This window comes from Pogoniulus pusillus, chromosome 6, assembly GCF_015220805.1.
Source record: "Pogoniulus pusillus isolate bPogPus1 chromosome 6, bPogPus1.pri, whole genome shotgun sequence".
Taxonomy (NCBI): Eukaryota; Metazoa; Chordata; class Aves; order Piciformes; family Lybiidae; genus Pogoniulus; species Pogoniulus pusillus.
The window spans coordinates 9,147,461-9,168,449 of record NC_087269.1 but is presented as its reverse complement, the minus strand read 5'-3'; the positions used below and the strand labels follow the sequence as shown (position 1 = coordinate 9,168,449).

Sequence of the window (20,989 nt, the reverse complement as noted above, 5' to 3'; positions counted from 1 at the left end):
ATTTACCAACCACTCAAGCTCCATGCACTATCCATATATATATATATATATATAATGTAAAATAAAATAATAATAAAAAAATACATTATTAAGACTCTGGGGGCAGTGAAATGATGATTACAATTTGCCTATCATAGTAATGACACCTGTTAGAGGTATGATACAAAAGGTAGTGACAGGCAGTGTAATTTAGTAATTGTAGCTATTGTGCTCTGTAGCTGGTCAGTTCACCAGGCAAGTACAAAGAAAGCAGTGTTAAGGCTAGGCAGGGGTGGGTAAGCTTAATAGAGAGAACTGGTGATTTACTGAAAGAAACTTTTGGTGGAGGGCTAACTCCCAGGGGGAAGGAGTTCGAATGGAGTGAAAAGAAATAACAAAAGTGTAAAAATGGTACAGGTTTTTCTGTTTCAGTCCTTAAAGTGACAAGGAACTTCTGGTGATGAGTATGGCTTGCTTCACTGGCCAGGGGGAGGGTGGAGGAGGGAAAGAAAACCTCTGAGATGCAGGGAGGGGGCCTATTTATTGCAGCTGCAATACTGAGGTAAGCCCAGGTTAGTGGTTGTCTCTCCATCTTGCTGAACGTTGCAGTTGGGTTTGGCAGAATTGTTTTCCTGTCAAGGTGATGATCAAGGGGTAACATGGTCAGAAGGTAAGTTTGAGAGGTTGCAGAAATCCACTGCTGGCAGGTCATACACTTGTGCCTTGGACAGATCTGTGTGTGCATATGTGATGAGTGCTCATTTGCATGGCAGGCTAATACTTGAAAAGTTAACTGAAGTCTGAAAAGTTAACTAGGGGTCCTCAGTGGCTTTTTTCCTGGTGTGTAGGAGCCATAGTATTAATTATTTTTCCATATGTTAGAGATAATGGAGCTAATGACAGAGGATACTTTGCTACTTTGTAAACGTGTTTGTTTTGTAAGCTCTTTGGAACAGAGACCTTATCTTCCATAATTTAGACACAGAAGGGTGAATACTCAGGAATATTTCCTTAATCCCAAATATCATTGGTTTCGATCATTTTGTGAGCCAAAGAACCACACAAAGTCTACACAAATTAATCTTTTCCCTGATGCAATATCCCCGTAGACCTCTAACAGATTCTGTAAAATGCATAACCATTAATTAATTTTCTGTAATTATGAGAATGCTAAAAGGCCTATAGGCTTCTTATACCAGACATATTTTTTCCCCCCTGTATTCATATACCTTGAGGTTGTCTTTATCTCTCCTCCACCCAGCCTCCATCTGGGTATTTGATTTTCCACAGAGCGTATTTGTCTTTTTTCAGGCGAACCTGTAATTATTGAACCAATTGTTGTCGCAAGGAAGAATCCCTCACACCTTTACGGGGATGCATTAGAAAACAAAAGTCTTGGAAGATAAGTAGTGGACACAGCGCTGAAACATATTAAGGCCAGATTGCCTCGTTTAACAGCCTTAAGAGAACAAGGAAGTAGCCTGAAGTTAACAAAGGTCTGCACAGCAGGGCATTTATGCTAGCAAATACTAATTCCCATTTGCTAAACAGTATAAACAGATTTGCAGGAAACACCAGGCATCCTATTTAAAGGGATTAGGTGTGCCACTTACCTATTGTCTGGGCTGAGGAATGTGGGGTGCTCAATATGTTCCTTGTAATTAGCCCAATTAGGCAGACACACCCTTTGTGCGGAGCCAGTTAAGAGGCACTTAATCCATCGTTTGGAAAGGTAGTATTTTTTCTCTTTGAATTTAAAAGTTTGTCCCATGGTGTTACTTGCATCTTGGCCGATTGCACACCTAAGTGTTAAAGTGCATCAGGCAGTCGGCTGATAGAGAGTGTTTGGGGTTTATGAGCTGTGCAAACTAGTCTATTGACAGTCAGCTGATGGGAGTGCTGCAAGAGGGAGGGACTACCAACCAGCTTTGTAATCAGAGCAGCACCAAGTGTTGATAAAGGCCCATCCCTGTGGCCTGGTGCTCAGTGCAGGGCGAGGCTTTTTTACGTTGAGAGTGCACTGTCCTTGCTACTAACTAGGCTTGGGGATGGGTTTTGTTTTGGTGGTTTTTTTGAGGGGGACGGGGTTTGATGGGTGGGTTGGTTTGAATCACAGAATGTCAGGGGCTGGAAGGGACCTTGAAAGATCATCCAGTCTAACCCTCCTGCCAGAGCAGGATCACCAATACTGGATCACACAGGAACACATCCAGGCAGGTTTTTAGTATCTCCAGAGCGGGAGGCTCTGCAACCCACCCTGGGCAGCCTGCTCCAGTGTTCTGTCACTCTCACGAGGGCAAAAAAAATTGGCTTGTTGTATTCTTTAGTTGGGATGGTTTGGTTGGGTTTTTGGTTTTTTTTGGTTTTTTTTTTTGGGGGGGGGGGGGGGCAGGTTTGTTTTTTTTTTTCCCAGCAAGAGCTAAAAATACAGTGAGGGTTCACATATGATACACCGCTAAATCACTATGTTCTGTAAGAGGTGATTCATGTTACACTGAAGGTGCAGAAGCTTTCCTTGCATCCTGCATGCCATTCAGGTTGTAAAGGCCATTTCCAGGCTTCTTCAGCTGGTTCAAGGGTCAATACAGCACAATCCCTCTGAGCTTTGGAGGGAAGTTTAAAAAAATTAGTCCCAAAGACACCTTCCTAGCAAATTATTACAAAATAAGGCTGTATGGAAAGAGAGGAATGAGCTGGCATCCAGTTGACTATTTGCATATTGTCTACAGGCATCAGAATTAATTGCAGATTATATGCCAAAGTTACATCAGGTTTTGTGCCAATAAAAAGAGGCTGAAGCAGTGTGTAGCTTCCTGAACTCTGTACTGGCCTTCTGCTGGCTGGAGGGGAGGCTGATCAGTGCAGAGCTGCTGAGCTCTGCCTTCCCTAGGCGGAAAGGCTGGGTCCACATATAGCTGACAGAATCGTGTGTGCAAGCTTAGGGGATCACAGCGGGATCTGGAGCTTCTGCAAACCTCCTAGTTGGCTGTTAGGAGCTATTTCAAGTGTAGACCCTAAGGGGTCACTGTAATGCATGGGGCTGGTACAAGCTAATTCCTCAAATACTGATATTGTAAAAGCCTTATCTAATGCATCCTGACCTTCAGATCTGCCTGCGCCCTCTCTGTCATCATCAATACCTGCTTCACCAGTGATAGCATTTCAGAAATCCAGCTCATGCTATATAGGGACATCTTTGTTCAAAGAAACTTCTAAAGTTTGTAAAGGATCTTCCTGGATATCGAAATGCCAAGTTCACAGAGCACAGTTAGACTTGGCACTGGGCACCATTTAAGAATGGGAAAGAATATCCAGTCTGTGACACTGAAGTGTATCATTCCACTCATGCCTTTAAATGAAAGTATGGTGCATAAAATTATTATATAAGGTATAAAAGAATGTTTCTTTCAAACAGACAAGAAATTGGATCAAAGGCAACACACCTCTTTTTGGAGCAGAGCCTTTACTTCTTGTGAAATCACTGGGGATCCTTGGTGGGTTGAAGGCAAGGATGTGGCTACAGCTGAGCTTGTGGCTGCATTCAACCTTCCTGGAGTCAGGCTCAGTGTTTGTGTACAGTGTTTAAAGGGTAATAGCACTAAACACTGCCCTCACAAACCACAGTAATTACTTCTACTGCTGAAAAAACCCAGAACATGAACAAAAATATCATAGAAAACTATTTCTAACACTAGTGCTGCTCTTTACAGCTAAGTGGCAGCCATCATTCCCCCCTCCCCCCCTCCTAAATTATGAGTTCTTTTTTCAAGGCATTTAGATGATGCAAACCAGATTTTTGTGGGCAGCATTATTGCTCAAAGCCAAAAGAGCATTCAAGGGAAACACTTGTAATTTCTCCTAAATGCCATTTATTCAGAACACTTCGAGTTGTTTCTCTCTCTCACCTCCTTTTTTTCATTCTCCTGGCAGATCAAGTAGCCATTGAACCTTTATTTCTGAGTATAAGTTCAGTAATAATTTTAGTAAAACTAATAGCTACCATCTACTTTTAGAGGTGAGAGTATGCAAAGATCTGGCTTTAGCTTTATTTTTAAAAGGAAACCTCCCCAGGAAAATTGTTTTCCCAGTTTGGCAGTTAAACTTCCTGTTTGTTTTGACTCCCTTGCTTGTAATATTAGAGTAGAAATTCTGTTGTCATAATTGCATTCTAAGTAGTGTTCTAGGGTTATTTTTTGATTTGTTTATCTATTCTCTGGACTGATGCTGTTTAAAAAAAAAAAAAAGTTATGAGCATTCATTAGAAGAACACTGTGAATGCCTTTTAGTTTTTCACATTGCTTTTTACATTCACTTTGAGTGTTCCTAGTAGTAAGTTTCTTAACAGAGGGAAAGAAATGGTAACAGGTAACTGTGCTGAAGTATGTGATTACAAGTATTTGACTCAGGCATGTGAACACAAAAGTTCTTTGGGGTTCATCCAGTCAGCAAGTAAGAACAGTAACAGGAGATGGAGGTGATTAATCAAGTGTTGCAGAGAGAAAAATATGAATTACGAGTAATCACAACAGTATCTAGGACAAATAGTTCACAGGCAATCCACAGGCCACACATGTTCACATGAAGAAATGACTGAATTGTTTCAAGGTGAGGACATCTGTGTATATGAAGATCTTTGTAGGCAGGCATGAGGAGAAGAATGTACTAATGCAGTTGCATAAATAAAAGCAATAAAATTATAAATGCTATAAACCTCCTTTTTCAAAATAGGCCATTTCTGTTCTGCCTGTAAAGGATGGAAAATGCAATCATCAGCTTAGAACTGACTTCAAACTTTTGCATTAAGAAAGGAATCCAACTGTCAGCTCCATCCAGTGCATAGGATACAGTATCACTTAACCTTTGAACATAGTGCTGTGGTTCATGTTAAGGTGTTGAAACCTAGACCAAAGGATCAAAATAAAGTTGTTGGGGTTTTTTTTGGGTGGTATTTTCTGACTTTTTTGTCCAGAGGTTTTGTAGGCATGTTTTTTTATCCTTCTTTCTAGGCATTGTAAGTTAAGTTTTAGCTCAGTAGTGTTTAATTTAATTACAGCAAATTAAGTTTACCTTAGGATCTTTGGAGGCCCTTAGAGGGCTGATCTAATTAATTACTATGCAAAAGAGATTGTTAAAATAACTAGGTTTTGTGTAGTCTCTTTGTTCTTTCTCTTAGCTTCTGTAATTCATAGACATTGAAACTGGATGAGCAGAGGTAATGTGGGAGACATGTTTGCACAAGCTCACTGATTCTTCAGACCTTCCCCCTCCATTTAAAACCAGGAACCATGGGGGTGGGACAATGTGGGACCCCTTCCTGGGCTGTGATGTATGCTGTTTAAAGTGTGATGATTTTTGTATGTCATATGCTAATCCCAAGTAGCTGACCAGCAGAGGAATCGGGACAGCGTTATGTACAGGTCACTAAGAGTTCAATAGCAAATAAACTTTGTAATGCAGAGTACAGGGTGAAATTAATTTTATTTATGGCTTTAATTGTAGCAACTTTTAATATCCAAAGCCAGAACATGTATCCTACTCATCACCAGTGCTCCCGATCTTCGTTGTACCTGGGATAGCAGAAAGCAGCAGGGTCAGGAGCCGCCTGAGCTCCTGATGTTGCTATGCTTTTCTATGGGTTCACACAGGTCAGAGGTTTAGTGGCTTGTCTAAGTGGCTATGGCCTTGCTCCTGAGCCAAACCAGACAGGCCTTAGTAGAGACATGGCATCTAGTTACACACTTCCTTATATGACAAATAAAAGTGGCTTATGCCATTCTTGGGCAAATTTATCCCATGCCTCTGCAAACTTGGCAGGCTCACTGGTAACAAAGTGAACACAGTATTGAGCCAGGCAGTGCAACAGGGTGTAAGGGCCACTTTGAAGGGGACGGGAAACCACCTGTGTGGGGCATAGCTTAGTAATTGTGCTGTCTGTACAGCAAGAATTAGAAGGGGGATGCCACCATGTGCTCTGTGCTAAGAGTGCCTTTGTGTATCCCTGTGTGGCTGGAGGCTTAGCTGCACCTGTAGCCCCCGTGGTGGGGGCAGAGGAAATCTCAACCCAGCACAGAAAATCAGTTGACATGCTCTTGTTCTCCAACACAGAGGAAAGCAAATGAAATTGGTCCTTCCTTGAGGAAAACCAGGCTGATAATATAGGCTCATCACTCTTTATGTGCTGCAGTGGGCATTTCCAAAGTTAATCCAGGTCTGTAGAGGTGAAGTCCAATATCAGATGTTTCAAACAGCCTGGGAATTTCCAAAGCTAAGTCAGGTTTGTAGGTACAAAGTCTGGTTTTATTCTCGTCGAGTAGACCATGCAACCTCCAGTTTGTGAGGGATATGTTAATGGACCCTTGTGTGTGTTTGTGGGTCTGGTTCACTTATAATTTGATAGTTAAAAATGTATAATTTGAGCTCTGCCATTTGTAGTTTTCCGTCGATGGATGAAGAAGTGGTGAGGAGGGAGGAGAGCTGAGCTATTACTTACTTTGCCCTCTCAGGGTGTAGGCCTCATTTTATGGAACTATTGAAAGTTCTCAGTAGTTTAGTCCCCTTTTTTTGAAGTGCAACAGAAAATCACTGCTGCACTGATGTCATCAAAGAAAAATGAGCTGGTATTGAGCTGAAAAGTGCATAAAAAGTTTATGGGGCTTTTAAAAAAGTTTTACCATGAACTGCAGCAGAGGATTTTAACTTGAACAAAACAAAATCAAGTGTTAAACCTTTCCACATTTAGATGTTGTAATGGTAACTGAAACTTTAAAAGCAGTGTTGAGAGAGGCAAAGCACATAGTAAAAGACCCTGGCAATATGCACTAGAGGGGGACCCAGAGCATTTAGCCAGGCTGGGGTGGCCGGAAATCGATGCTAAAACTCGTTTAAAGTAGACTGGTGCCAGGATTTTATCACACATCTGTTTTGCCTTGATTTTATATTTAATTATCACCTGCAAGAAGTCTGATTTCTAAGCCTTTATTATGAAATTAGTAAAAGAGTTTACAAGGCAGCGCTGTAGTGCACTCCGGGGTGTGTCCTGTTGGAGCAGTGCCATTTCCAAAATTGTTGAAGTTGTTCCTCATAAAGTTAGTGCTTCAGTTTGTGGTCAGTGCAGAACAATATCCCAGGAACAATACTGCACAGTTCTGGTAGTGCTACCTGGCAAAAAACTAGCTGCCATACGTGGCCCCAGGAGGTGTAAAGGCTGTACATGTAGCAGGCTTTATTCTGAGCGGTAGGTGACGTGACACTGAAGTTACAAAGGCTTCCTGAGAATCACTGCTGTGACATTTGCTTGCTTCTTTTCTAGCAAGTTCACACAGAAGATATATAAAGATGCATCTTACCCTGAGCATATTTAACATATGTGTATATATGCATGTTTAAAATGATGAGGAGTTAATCCTAGAAGATGAGTTAAAACACAAGATTACAGACTTAACCAAGACCTCTAAGATCATACATACTGCACACTTCCAGGTAGCGGCAACCCTAGGTTCTGTATGCTGTGCAGCCTCTGACAAGCAATTCTTTCATTTACTACTTCTCCTCTTTTAGTTTGTTTTTAAATTTATTTTATTTTTCATTTATTTTTACTTCTCACAGTGCATCCAAACATGCTTTCTCCCAACAAAGAATTTGATCCACGCAGGAATGTAGGACATTAGGAAAAAGTTTTTCATGGAGTGGTCAGGCCTTGGAATGGGCTGTCCAGGGAGGTGGTTGAGTTGCCAACCCTGGATGTGTTTAAGGGTCGTTTGGATGTGGTGCTTAGGGATATCGTTTGAGGTGAATCTTGTTGAATAGGGTTATTTTGGACTTGGTGATCCTGAGGGTCTTTTCCAACCTGGATGTTTCTGTGATACTTAAAAGGTTTCTGTCACTGCATGACAGGTATATTTTTTTCCTTGCCCTTTTATACCCTTCCCTCCCCCTAAAGTTCAGGTTAGTCTTTTTAAAAAATGCCTGTTCAAAGGAAGCATTAGTAAAAGTTTAAGCCTGGTAGATTGAAAAAAGTTAATTAAACAGATCTCTGATACTTATAACTGCACATGGGATTATATCTCTGGGGTAATTGCAGGAAGTTGGGTGCAAAATATATATGCCTGAGTTTCTTTTAAACTTCTATTCCTTATTATTATTTTATTAATCTATTAGTACGGTGCCTAAAGGCTGCAACCCTAACGAAGCCTTCACTATGCAGAGTGTTGTACTCGTGGTGTGGTTTAGGATGTGAATGAATGATCAGTTCAGTTGTGATAGCTTCATGATTTGTTTCTCAGATGTGTAGCTAATACTGATTATGTATTAATTACTGCTTTGTTGCAATCAGTTCTGGCCTGCAAGGGTGGTTTAAACTGATGGTTTAAGAGTACATAATGTGAGGAGAGTTGATTACATCAGCTCATGCAATGAATGGATGGCTCCAGACTTTTAGCAGTTTGATCAGCTGTCTGTAGCCAGAGTCTTAGGACTGAACCTCTGAAAACAATATATATGCAGTTTGAGAGAAAAAGGTGTGTTAGAGGTTAGTGCAAAAGGAGGAGATTTTCAGCACACAGTGCTCTGTGCCATGATGCTCTTCCTATATTCCTCTGCTTATTCCCCTAGTGTAGATCTAGAAATCACAAGTGTCTTGCATCAAACCTTGTGGACTAAAATTTCTGCCTCCACCATTCCGGTCAGAAAGTTATTTTGTGGTATGGGCCCATTGCTCAAAGTGCTGTGGCAAGCTTTTCCTTTTGTGGAAAGCTCCTTCCTTAAGCACCTCATGCTGCCCAGAAATGCAGGAACATCTCCAATATTTTGAGTCAGCACCAAGTCATTCAGAAACTAACTGGCAACTTACCTACTTTTTTGTAGTGTAGGTGAAGTTACTGCTTTCTACCTGGAACCACTCTGAGTTGGCAAGCACAGTCACTGTCGTGGAGGGGTTTTCTCTATTCCTTCTCTGTTAGGGGGAGGTGAGAAATTAATTTGAGGTGGTTTTGATTTTTTATAAAATTATTTATTAGAATTACTATTTACAAATTTATACCACCCCCAACCACTATGAAATCAGGTTCTTATGCAAAGTTATGAAAACAGCTTGGGATATATTTACAGGGATTGATTATTAAACAGAAATATCAAATTATTAACAATTATGGACAGAGAGAAATATTTTCTTAGGCTTAATGCCTCTTAACAACTCTAGTGTTTGCCCAGCAAGGGCTGAAACTGTGTGTGCTCTTTAGATAGAGATAACTTATATTACAAAGGTTTAAAGCTTACTTAGGTGTGCTGCTCTTGAGTATTAATCATTAATCACCCTCCCGGGAATCTGTCTCAGTGTGTGCCCAGTACTTGGGGTCTTGGTGAGCTGGAGTCTGTCCCGGCTTGCAAGGGCTGATAAAGGTTTTCCCAGTCTTCCCAGTCTCTAGGGTAAACAGAGTTTTTCTAACCTTCTCTCCTGGGGTGAAGTAGTCTCTGCCTTGGTGCTGCGGCTTCTGGATGCTGTGCGTGTCCAGGGATGATCAGCTGGCAGGAATTTCCCGATGCAGGAGAAGGATTAGTCCGTGCAGCTTCTGACACGGTCTCACAGCTAGCAGGCTGCATTTGCAGGTTTGCAGACCATTTGGAAAGGGGTCTGCTGACTCTGGGTCTTTCCAGAGTTACAGGATAGCTGGCAAGCAATATCTATGCCGGGCAAGCAGGGTCTATGCCGTGCTGCATGGAGACAAGCTCCGTAGATGAATCAAGATAGCTCTAGGCTTAGACGGGGTTCTCGGCTCCCCATATATGTATGGTGCAGGCATGAATGTGCTCTGCTTCTCAAAGGATTCGCAGGTAGCTTGACTGCACCTTGAGATCAATGAATGAGGTCTGAGCCTCTGAAGTGTTTGCAAGTAAGTAAGGCCTGATCCTTTGTCTAGGCCATGCAAGCCTGACAAGGGTCAGGGCAGCAGGATGCTGCTGTGGATCAGAGCTGAGTCTATATGCTCTAAGCTTCTGAACGGTTTGAACCTCTGGACCGTCTGAACAGTCTGACCGTCTGACCACGTGGTGCTGCTGTGCACCCCACTTTATGGGCTCTGGGTCAAGATTCGTGTCTCATTGGACATCTAAAATGACCAATCAGGTTGGCCGTAAGCCAAACCTTGCCCCAATATGCAGTAGAGACATGCCTGGACCTCCCAATAGGGGATTACCTGGGCGGACCCCAGGGGCACACGGGCTGTGCGTGTGTGTGTGTGTTACACAATTTGTTTGCTGCCTCGTGGGTCCTGGCAGAAGAACATGTCTGGGCATGTAAAGGCATAGAAAAAGCCTCAGTTTTGGGGCTGCTGCCCCTCCACTACAGTCGCCTGCCAACTTAGAGCCATGTTCTGCACTTGTCTGAGCTTCGGAAGTATGGAAATCATTCTCTTGTGTAGCACAGCAATCGGAGCTAAAGCCAGCATCTGTATGATTAAGGTTTATGAGGTCTGTGTTCAGATACACTGCCAGATCCTATTTAAAAGCCCCATCTGAAATAATATAGAAACAAATCATTCCAGAGATGTAAGCATTCGAAGAACTTCAAACTCAGCCACTGATGGTTTCAGACTATTTTGTTTCAGGGTGCTTTCTGCTTCTTTGGAAGTTATTTAATGCTGTGTCAAATAGATAATTGATTTGAACTATGATCTGAGATGTTCACACTTCCAGTTTTGCACTGAGCATATGGACTCCTCTTGTACCTTTTCTCCCATGAAAATGAGCTGTTTCTATTTCAGACAGGACTGACCGTGCTTTTCCTGTTGTTACAGTCAGCTCCAGAAGCATGTTATGAAGTAAAGGGCATGGCTGCTCTTCATCCACAACTTACGTATACAGACAAGTGCTAGTTCCAATTTGTTACACTCATGAAATCAACAAATTCTGTTAGAGTTAACTCTCTGCTCTTCTCCCCTTGTGACCAAAAATTGCCTTGGCTTCTGCCAAAATTTTAGTTTAAGAAGACAAAACAAACATATGGTGTGGACTTTTTTTGCTAATGCACTTGATTAATTTATTTCTCCATAGTCTGTTTAGGAAAATTTCATTGTGTGTTATAGTTTAGGACTAGGGTCTTAGTTGTAAATATTTTTTTCTATAGAGTTCAGGAGGATGAACTCTCAAGAGGCTGAACAAAATATAAGAGATATGTTTATCCCATTCCATTGGTCTAAAAATCTTATGTACTTTAAAGCACAACATGTTCTGGGCTCTCTTGCTTGCTTCTTTTTCCCCCTGTCTCTCCCTCTGGCCTTGCTTTCTTCACTGTGTTGATCATGGTTTAGGCTGTGGACTGGGAGCAGGGAAGAGATAATATTGTGTTATCTGGCAGCAGCCCCTGGGCTCTGTCCAGGGGGGTAGCTGGGCTATTGTCTTGTTGCATATGTATTTGTGTATGTTTATTACCTTTTGTTTTTTGGCCTATTTTTGTAAATAATAATTTTATTTTATTTCCAAATTCTGAATTGTTGGTAATTTGCTCTTTGGGTGTAAATCTCAAATTCTAAGCGGTGTAAAACCACCACATTGTGCAAGTTTTCTCTTACAATAAGAAATCCTAAAAATGATGAGATCCATTAATGTTGTTAAACAATATTATTTCTAGAAATCTAGTTTCTTTCTAATTATAGTAACCTACATAACAATAATTTTGTGGTTTCAGTGTGAAGAATGATTTCCTAAGGACCACATCCAGTTCCTTTTGTTCATCCACTTAGAAATGTATTCTTATTTATTTGTTTACAGTGCCAATCTGTCTGACATTGTCCATTTTAAACCAGTTATTTTATCTTTGAGATATAAATATGCCATCAATTTTGTTGTGGGCATGGAGGCCAGCAGCAGAAAACAACATTTAATCTGTTCTGTTCTCTGCGTGTAATCCTAATTACAATTTGACATGATGAGTTTGAAATGGACTGTTACTGAAAAAATAGTTCCTCCTTTTGCTCAGTACCTCCACGTACTGAACCTGTCCTATGCTTCCTGACACAGAGAGATTCCCCTTCTTCTTTTAAAAATGTTCCAGTAATGGTGTGAAACATTACTTGAAATATGTTAGCTAGTGGTTTAGAACAAGCAAAGAGGTGGGAAAAAAATGTGCCTATGCAATGCCTGGTCTCTTAGACAGCAGATAGTAGAATCATAGAATGGTTTAGGTTGGAAGGGACCTAGAAGATCATCTAGTTCCAAGCCCCTGCCATAGGCAGGGATACCTCCCATTAGTACAGGTTGTTCAAGACCCCATCTAACCTAACCTTGAACACTTCCAGGAAGGGAGCATCCACAACCTCCCTGGGCAACTTGTTCCAGTGTCTCACCATCTTAACTGTAAAGAACTTCTTCCTAACATCTAGTTTAAATCTCCCCTTTTCCACTTTAAGATGCAACTTTGCATACCATCAAGGCAGCTTTTAAATGTTACAGTTTTAGACTCTTAGGACCTTAGTTCTGGAGATGTACAAGTTAGAAATTAGTTGAATTAGAGCTTCAGATTCTGACTTCAATTTGTACTGTCACTAGTCAGAAAAAAAACACCATACTTCTGAACTAAAAAAAAAATAGTATTTCAAATTTGATAACAAATTTGTATTATCCTGTGATGCAACTTGATGAAGAATCTGGTACAATTAGAGCCATACTGACAAGTTCATATAATAACTCTTAAAAGGCAACCAGTGACAGAACGAAGGGACACAGTCTTAAGCAGCACCAGGGGAGGTTTAGGCTGGATGCTAGGAAGAAGTTCTTCACAGAAAGACTGATTAGCATTGGAATGGGCTGCCCAGGGTGGTGGTGGAGTCACCATCCCTGGAGATATTTTAAAGACGACTGGATGTGGCACTTGGTGCCATGATTCAGTTGATTAGACGATGTTGGGTGATAGATTGGACTTGATGATCTCAAAGGTCCTTTCCAACATGATTATTTCTGTGATTTTGTAATAGAGTAGTTGCTATAGTTTAGCCTTGGATGCAGTAGATGCTGTAGTATGCAATAAGTGAAGAGGGGTGGGGGAAAAAATGTCATTGAGAATTTTTTCACCCCAGACTAGTTCTAAGCTTGTTTTGATCACTTAAAAAATGAATGGCATTTCCCATAAACCACAAAAGTACTGAAAACTGAGTGAGCAAGTAAGAAGACCTTTCTATAAGGCACAAAAGCATGGAATGTTTTTCACTGTCTTCTGGAGCTGATTGGAAGCTGTAAGGTAAGAGCAGACACTGTTATTACCATTGAAACCTCAGCTCATCCCATGCATATTGTCAGTTAAGTAAATCACCAGGTTCTTAACTATGAGAAGTTTTTTTTTTACCTCCAGCCTAGATTTGCAGAAATTAGGTTGGTATGGCGCTTTCTGGTACCACTTGTGACTTTTGATTGAAGAAGTCCCCCAAGTTCTCAAGGCCTTAGAAACATTGACCGTGTCTTTGATCCTTCTCATACTCTTCCTCTCCAACACTGTAATTGCAGCTTTTAATTTTTAAGAGCTTTTAAAGGTTTCTTAAAAGGATGCTTTGAGGGACTTCTGTTTGTATGTGTCAGGTTATAAGACAGCTGTTCTGTGGCTGCTTCTGAACTAGACATGTATTTGCTTGCACTGTTTCCTCCTATTGAACTCTGTTCTGGTATCCATTTTTCATATGTGGTAACATATTGATTCTCTCATTACAAATTTGCAGCCCTACCAATTACTCATTGACAGATCTTCCTCCAAGAACATTTGCATACTGTTATACCAAGAAAGTTGAGGTGTTCTGGTAAACACCAGAAGTTTCACCTAAGAACCCAGACAGTGAAAAGTGATTACAAGGCTGTGGGCATAGATCCCATCTTGCCAAGCTTACTTGTCAGAACACTTTAGAAGGGAGAGAGAGAAAGCAGAGAAAAGGAGAACAAGGACACTGTAAAGTGGCATCAGTTGCAGCTTTTGTTGAGTTGCTTCCACATTCTGTTACTGCCTTAAGCCTTAGGCAACATGTTCTAAGAAGTGCCAGTTCTGTACTGAGCACCAATGGAGAAAAATATGAAGTAATTTGCAAACCAAGTACAAAAGAGGTTATGCTGTTGTTACTCCTCTAAGTCATGCCATTTTAAGCTCAGTTTTGAAGATAAAGTGTCACATTAGAAGCATTTGATTTCCGGATTCATGGAAACACTTAAGTATGTGCTTTTTAAATTATGATTTATATTTTTATTCCCTATTATGAACTTAACACATAGATTGAAGAATGTATGCTTAACTTTAGTGTGCTACTTAAGTAAAAATGTCTGCTGTTCATGAAGCAGTAATGTTGTACCCAGAGAAATTAGCTCAGTTGCTGAGCATAAGTTTTCATTCCATTTAGACAGTTTAAGAAGGACGTAGGACTGCTTGAGAGAGTCCAGCACAGAGCCACAAAGATGATTTAAGAGAAGGGAACATCTCTCTTATGAGGAGAGACTGAGGGAGCTGGGGCTCTTTATCTTGGAGAAGAGGAGACTGAGGGAAGACGTCGTTCATGTTTATAGATACGTAAAGGCTGCGAGCCAGGAGGATGGAGCCAGGCTCTGCTGGGTGATACCCAATAGCAGGACAAGGGGCGATGGGTGGAAGTTGAGGCATAGGAAGTTTCATGTAAACATGAGCAGGGATGTTTTCCCTGTGAGCGTGCCAGAACACTGGAACAGCCTGCCCAGGGAGGTTGTGGAGTCTCCCTCTCTGGAGGTATTCAAAACCCACCTGGATGTGTTCCTGTGTGATCTGGTATAGATGATCCTGCTCTGCAGGGGGTTGAACTGAATGAGGTTTGAAGGTCCCTTGCAGCCCCTGTTTTTCTGTGTATTGCATATCCATTTGTCTCCAGACATGCGCTGAAACTCACTTCGTTGTACATGCCCAAACAGGAGATCATAGCTCTAGTGCAATTAAAGGTCATTACATGCTTGTGTAGTTTGAGGAAGTGAATCAAAGGTCCTTCTATGCAGTCTGGGGGTGGGGGGTGTATTATTGTCTTGGATGACAAAACATATGGAAACCATACATTTTTCTTTACCTGGCTACTTCATTTAAATGTATGTGTCCAAGCTTTGAAAGCCAGTATTAAAGCCACCTATTTTCCTCTCTCATATGTCATTGTTAAGCTCTTGAACAGATGCAAGATGTTCAGTGTAACAAAAGATCCTTAACTTGGCCACAGTGGCATCTTCTGGTTGAACTTAGTTAACAATGATTTGAGGAGCTTGGGTAGAAACACATGGAAGAAGATGGTATTTAAGCCAACCTGTTAGAGTCTGGCCCTTGAGCTAGATCCTTCCTTACAATGTCAGCAAGGCAATAAAAGGTTACTCAGACTGTAGGTAGTGTTACTAAATATATGAATTGACCCAGTATGGCAGAGGGTTTTCCATAGTATTAAAATATCTAAATGTTCCTAGAGGTAGAAATTATATGAGGAATATTGTTTTCAGCTGGGCACTGGAAACTTGGTTATGTTTTGGAATTCTCAGAGGAGAAAGACCGGTACAATGTCTAACAGATAGTGACAGAGGTGATGTCTAAATTAAACATTCATGCTCCTTCACATGACTATTTGCTGAAATATTTATGTTGGAATATATTTCATTCTTTTTTATGATGAAAGTTTGCACAAAGTATGCATGTTTGTTTATGCCCCAGAGATTGGGGTCAGCGCTGTGATGTGAAAGGCAACTGATTAGATGCTACTTTGGTTTAACAATTATGTATTTATTTATTCATGAGGGTCCAAATAAGTTTAAAAGTATATTATTAATTTTTTACCTTCATAAACAAAATTGTGTATCTTGAAATCTCACAGACTTCTGTAAAATGATAGCTATTGAAAGTAGAGAGAAACAGTGGCTAATGAACTAGAAAATTAGACAATTGGATGTCACAGCTTGTAGTCAGAAATTTTAAACAGCTATCAATTCTGTAAAGGTTAACAGTGGTAATTGGCAACCCTATTGACTGGCTTGCATTTATTGGGGCAGTTTTTAGGTTTGATCAGGATAGCATTATGACTGACAATCGCAGCTGAATTTCTGCAGAATTTTCTCCTCTATTGAAGCTTAAAACTTTTCAAGTAATTCAGTCACCAGTGTTTCTGACATCTGCTTCTTGCCTTTCAGTGACAGATACCATTTTCAGTTCCAGATTTATCTTGCTGACATCCTAAGCTTGCAAATTTGACTTACATGGCAGTCCTAAAATCACAGACTCACAGAATGTCAGGGGCTTGAAGGGACCTCAAAAGATCATCCAGTCCAACCTTCTTGCCAGAGCAGGATCACCTATGCCAGATCACACAGGAATGCATCCAAGCAGGTGTTGAATATCTCCAGAGATGGAAACTCCACAATCCCCTGGGTAGCCTGTTCCCTAAGTACTCGAACATCTCCAAATATTTTCACTTGCTTACAAAACCTTTCCTTTTGTTTTATCATAGTTTCCCCTGTTCTGGATGCTGCTTCAAATATTTTTCAAGTCTCCTGCGTTTTTGCATGACTTCTCCTTGTTTTATCATGCCAGTAGCTTTCCTTGAGAAACAGCTTTTAAAGTACTTCCTGAGCTATCCCCAGCTCAGTTCTTGCCTCCTATTCTTTATCAGGATATTAACTACACAGTTGGTCAGCTAATGATGATTGCCTCCATCACCTGTAGAGTGGTTTTGGCTATTCTTCCACAGACAGCACCTCAACAAAAATTAACCCTGCTCAGGTATTGTGGGTGTGATTTCATGCGATAACTACGCTAATGGTGAGCTGCCACTGAAAAGCAGAGGTACAGACCTTCTTGTTTATACAATAGCAGGTAATTTACTTCATATATACAGGATAATTTACTGAGACCTCTTGATGCACTGCTAAGTTTAACCTGGCAGCAGAAATGAGAGTAGGCATTAATGGTCAAAGCCCCTGTCCTGCCATGACTAGTCATCATGTACAGTGGGGTAGAATACAGCAAGGTACGGGTGAAGGTGGGGAAGCTGTTGTTCATGCAAGCCCTGACACAACTCAGTACAACCCAACTGGTTTATCTACAGCCTGGCAAAGAGTAGGATAAATTTCTGGAGAGCTTCCAGTGGAAAGGTGCTTGGCTTTGTCCCTACTATTGCAAGCCACTAGACCAGGAGTCCTCAAACTACAGCCCACAGGCCGGATATGGCCCCCCAGGGTCCTCCATCTGACCTGCCAGTACTTACAGACACACACACACACCCTGCTGGGGGTTGGGGGGGAAACCAAGCAGCCACCTCCTGCCACTTAATCTGCTTGCTGCCCTCCACAGCCCTCAAGCACCAGCTGGGACTGGGCTGAAACCAAACTATAGTCCGGCTCTGACACTACTGGGCTGGAACCAAACTATAGTCCTGCTGTCGACAAACTATAGTCCAGTCCCCAACAGTGTCTGAAGGACAGTGAATCATAGAATCAACCAAGTTGGAAGAGGCCTCCAAGGTCATCCAGTCCAACCTAGCACCCAGCCCTATCCAGTCAACTACACTATGGCACTACATGCCTCATCTAGTCCTTTCTTGAACACCTCCAGGGACAGTGACTCCACCTCCCTGGGCAGCCCATTCCAATGCCAATCACTCTCTCTGGGAAGAACTTCCTTCTAACATCCAGCCTATACTTCCCCTGGCACAACTTGAGACTGTGTCCCCTTGTTCTATTGCTGGTTGCCTGGGAGAAGAGACCAACCCCCACCTGGCTACATCCTCCCTTCAGGTAGTTGTAGACAGCAATGAGGTCACCCCTGAGCCTCCTCCCAACTAAATAACCCCAGCTCCCTCAGCCTCTCCTTATAGGGTTTGTGTTCCAGGCCCCTCAGCACCTTTGTTGCCCTTCTCTGGACACATTCCAGCACCTCAACATCTCCCTTGAATTGAGGAGCCCAGGCCTCCTGTTTAAAACTTTTGAGGACCCCTGCACTAGACTAACACAGACATGATTTTCCCCCGTCTGGCTGTCCATGGGTTTATGGCCATTTTGCTTTAGAAGCAGGGTAGAAAAGTATGCATGCCTGAAGTTCTTCCTGACCAGAAGCTGCAGTAGATGTTTTAAAGTTTTGCAAGATTTTTTTTTTCTTTTTAAATTGTTTGTTTGCACTTCAGTCACATTTTCTCCTGAATTACTCAGTTCTTCAAACCTAATTATTGATGCAGATGCTAATTTTCTGAAGTGCGACTTTGATTCTTTAGTTTATGACGTCTTTCATTTCAAGGGGAATGGGGTTTTTTTCCCTTTTTTGACCTCTGTTATTGGAAGTCTTGGTTATTGCTATTTCACTTAAGGCTAAGCAGCATTCATAAAATATAGCTGTAGATTTTTAAACACTGATTTTTATCACTCTTCACAGATAGTTTGAAGAGACATATTACAAATCCCAGTGTACTTAATCATTCCTGTGATGGAATTGAATATAACACAGGAATTTTTCTTCTTCATTGAGCTGACGGTTGACTTGGAGACAGTGAGACCATTTCCATACTCCATTCTCAGCCTGTTTGCTGTCCCACAAATTCCATAAGATTAGATTATCCTTAACTGCCCAATTCCCTTCTAATAGTGGTTCTCATTTTTGTACATAGCACAAGAGTAAATCACAGTATCACCAAGGTTGGAAGAGACCTCATAGATCATCAAGTCCAACCCTTTATCACAGAGCTCAAGGCTAGACCATGGCTAGACCATGGCACCAAATATCAAGGTACTTCTAAATGAAAGAAATTATCTAACGCTTCGAGTAAGTTTGATTGCTGAAGATGGGCAAGAACAGTTAAGTAGCTCAAGTTAGAATAACTAAAGACAAGATAACTTGAATTTCAGCTCAAGTTTGTGGCTCGATGTAGATCACTCTCCAAGAAGCTGAAGTTTTTACTATCCAAAGTTGAAACTTGAGAATTTCTTGCAATTTCCTGTTTAACTTGAAGATTTTCTTTGGGCATTGCTAAATTGAGTTCATTTCATCATTAAACATTTATTTTAAGTTGGGTTCCTTCCTCTCCAGTGTCAGGAGAACAGTCTTCCTCAGCTAGCATTTTTTTAATGTCTCCCTAAATGAACATCAGCAAGGAATGAATGAGAAATGAGAGATTTTGATGTTTTGAAGAAACTGAAGGCAGACAAAATAGGGTTTACTGAAGATTTTATGAAGGAGCACCAAGTCTTCACTTGATAAACAAATTCAAATCTCTGAGACAAAAGCTTCATAGTGGAAATAAATGAGGGCTTTCCCTTTGGCAGTTTCCATATGTTCCAGCCTACCTGTTCTGGAAGCACATTGTTTTGAATTGTTTTGGGTAGAATTTAGAGAAGGGCCATGAGGATGATCAGAGGGATGGAGCTCCTCTCCTGTGAGGACAGGCTGAGAGAGTTGGGGTTGTTTGGTTTGGAGAAGAGAATGCTTTAAGGAGACTTTATTGTGGCCCGCTGGTATCTGAAGGAGGCCTACAAGAAAGCTGGCAAGAGACTTTTAGGGTGTCAGGTAGTGATAGAAATGGGGGAATGGATCCAAGGTAGAGGAGGGGAGATTCAGATCAGATGTTAAGAAGAAGTTCTTCACCATGAGGGTGGTGATACACTGGAACAGGTTACCCAAAGAGGTGGTGGAAGCCTCATCCCTAGAAGTTCTTCAGGCCAGGCTGGATGGAGCTCTGAGCAACCTGATTTAGTGTGAGGTGTCCCAGCCCGTGGCAGGGGTGTTGGAACTGGATGATTCTTGTGGTTCCTCCCAGCCCTGACAATTCTATGATTCTGTAGACTATTTCTTTAAGCAGAGAGGTTGAGATTACCAGGACCAGTTCATAGTATTTGACAAAACATTGATGATCAGAGTGCTGGAGCACCTCTTCTATGAGGATAGGCTACAAGAGATGGGGCTCTTTAGCCTGGAGAAGAGAAGGATTCGAGGAGACCTTGTAGTGGCCTTCCAGTATCTGAAGGGGGCCTGTAGGAGGGCTGCAGAGGGACTATTTATAAGGTCTTGTAATGACTGGAAAAGGAGTATTTGGTTTAAACTGGCAGAGGAATTTTCAACTGGATGATAGGAAGAAGTTCTTTCCAGTGAGGGTGGTGAAAGACTGGAAGAGGTTGCCCAGGGAAATTGTGGCTGCTTCCTCCCTGTAGGTGTTCAAGGCCAGGTTGGATGAGGCCATGAGCAACCTGTTCTAGAGGGAGGTGTCCCTGCCTATGGCAGGGGGTTGGTACTGGATGATCTTTGAGGTTCCTTCCCATTTAAACCATTCTATGATTTCTTCCTCTAAAGGAAGACTTTTCCAACACATCTCTGAAATCCTGTCATCTGCTACTTTCCCTAACACATGTAAGAGAAACGGAACAGCCAACATGTGCTACTGGAAATCAAGCTAGGAAAGTGGAACCCTTTTTCCTCTCACCAGTGTTCATCTTTAATATGAAGAGCACCTATCCTCCTGTAATTCCTGCTAGCTTACCGAAGCTTCTGTAAAGAAGATTATATTGTTTTTACACCGCTGAGATGTTCTGTGCTTTGATAAGGAAATGTTGCTTTTCCTCTGAGTCGGTTCTTAGTAATGCAACAATTATTTGATAATGCTCCATTCACAATGGCATGCTTAAAACAGTTGCTGCCAAATCGTTTATTTTAAGAAAATAATTACTTGTTTCTAACATCCCTAAAGAAATAATTAATGTAATAAAAAAATTACATGACTGACATATTCGTTACCTGTAACTAGTGCAAGTATTCCTTGAATTTTTAAGCAATTTCATAGGGGTTTCCATTTAAATATTGAACGCTATTAAAATTGCCCGTGGAGATTTGTGGGAGAGGTTATCTATGGGCCTGTGCTAATTAATTATGATATATTTTACTTCCATGTGATTTGTCACTACTAGTCCTGTAAGGACTACAGGAAAAAAATCATTTGTTTAATCTGACTGGGACCTTGTGGCATTTAATTGTAAGCATAACTGTGATACAATAAATCCAAATGAATTTGGACAG

General features: G+C 41.4%; 1 protein-coding gene and 1 long non-coding RNA gene across 5 annotated transcripts in view; both read left to right on the top strand.

Moving 5' to 3' along the window:
• Window positions 1-20,989, top strand: part of VTI1A (vesicle transport through interaction with t-SNAREs 1A) — a 303,668-nt gene that overhangs the window by 110,061 nt on the left and 172,618 nt on the right. The gene's annotated exons all lie outside the window — the stretch shown is intronic.
• On the top strand, window positions 566-20,379 carry LOC135176450 (uncharacterized). The gene is made up of 3 exons (XR_010302655.1): window positions 566-649; window positions 1,291-1,475; window positions 20,270-20,379. It is a non-coding gene; the product is annotated as an uncharacterized LOC135176450 (long non-coding RNA).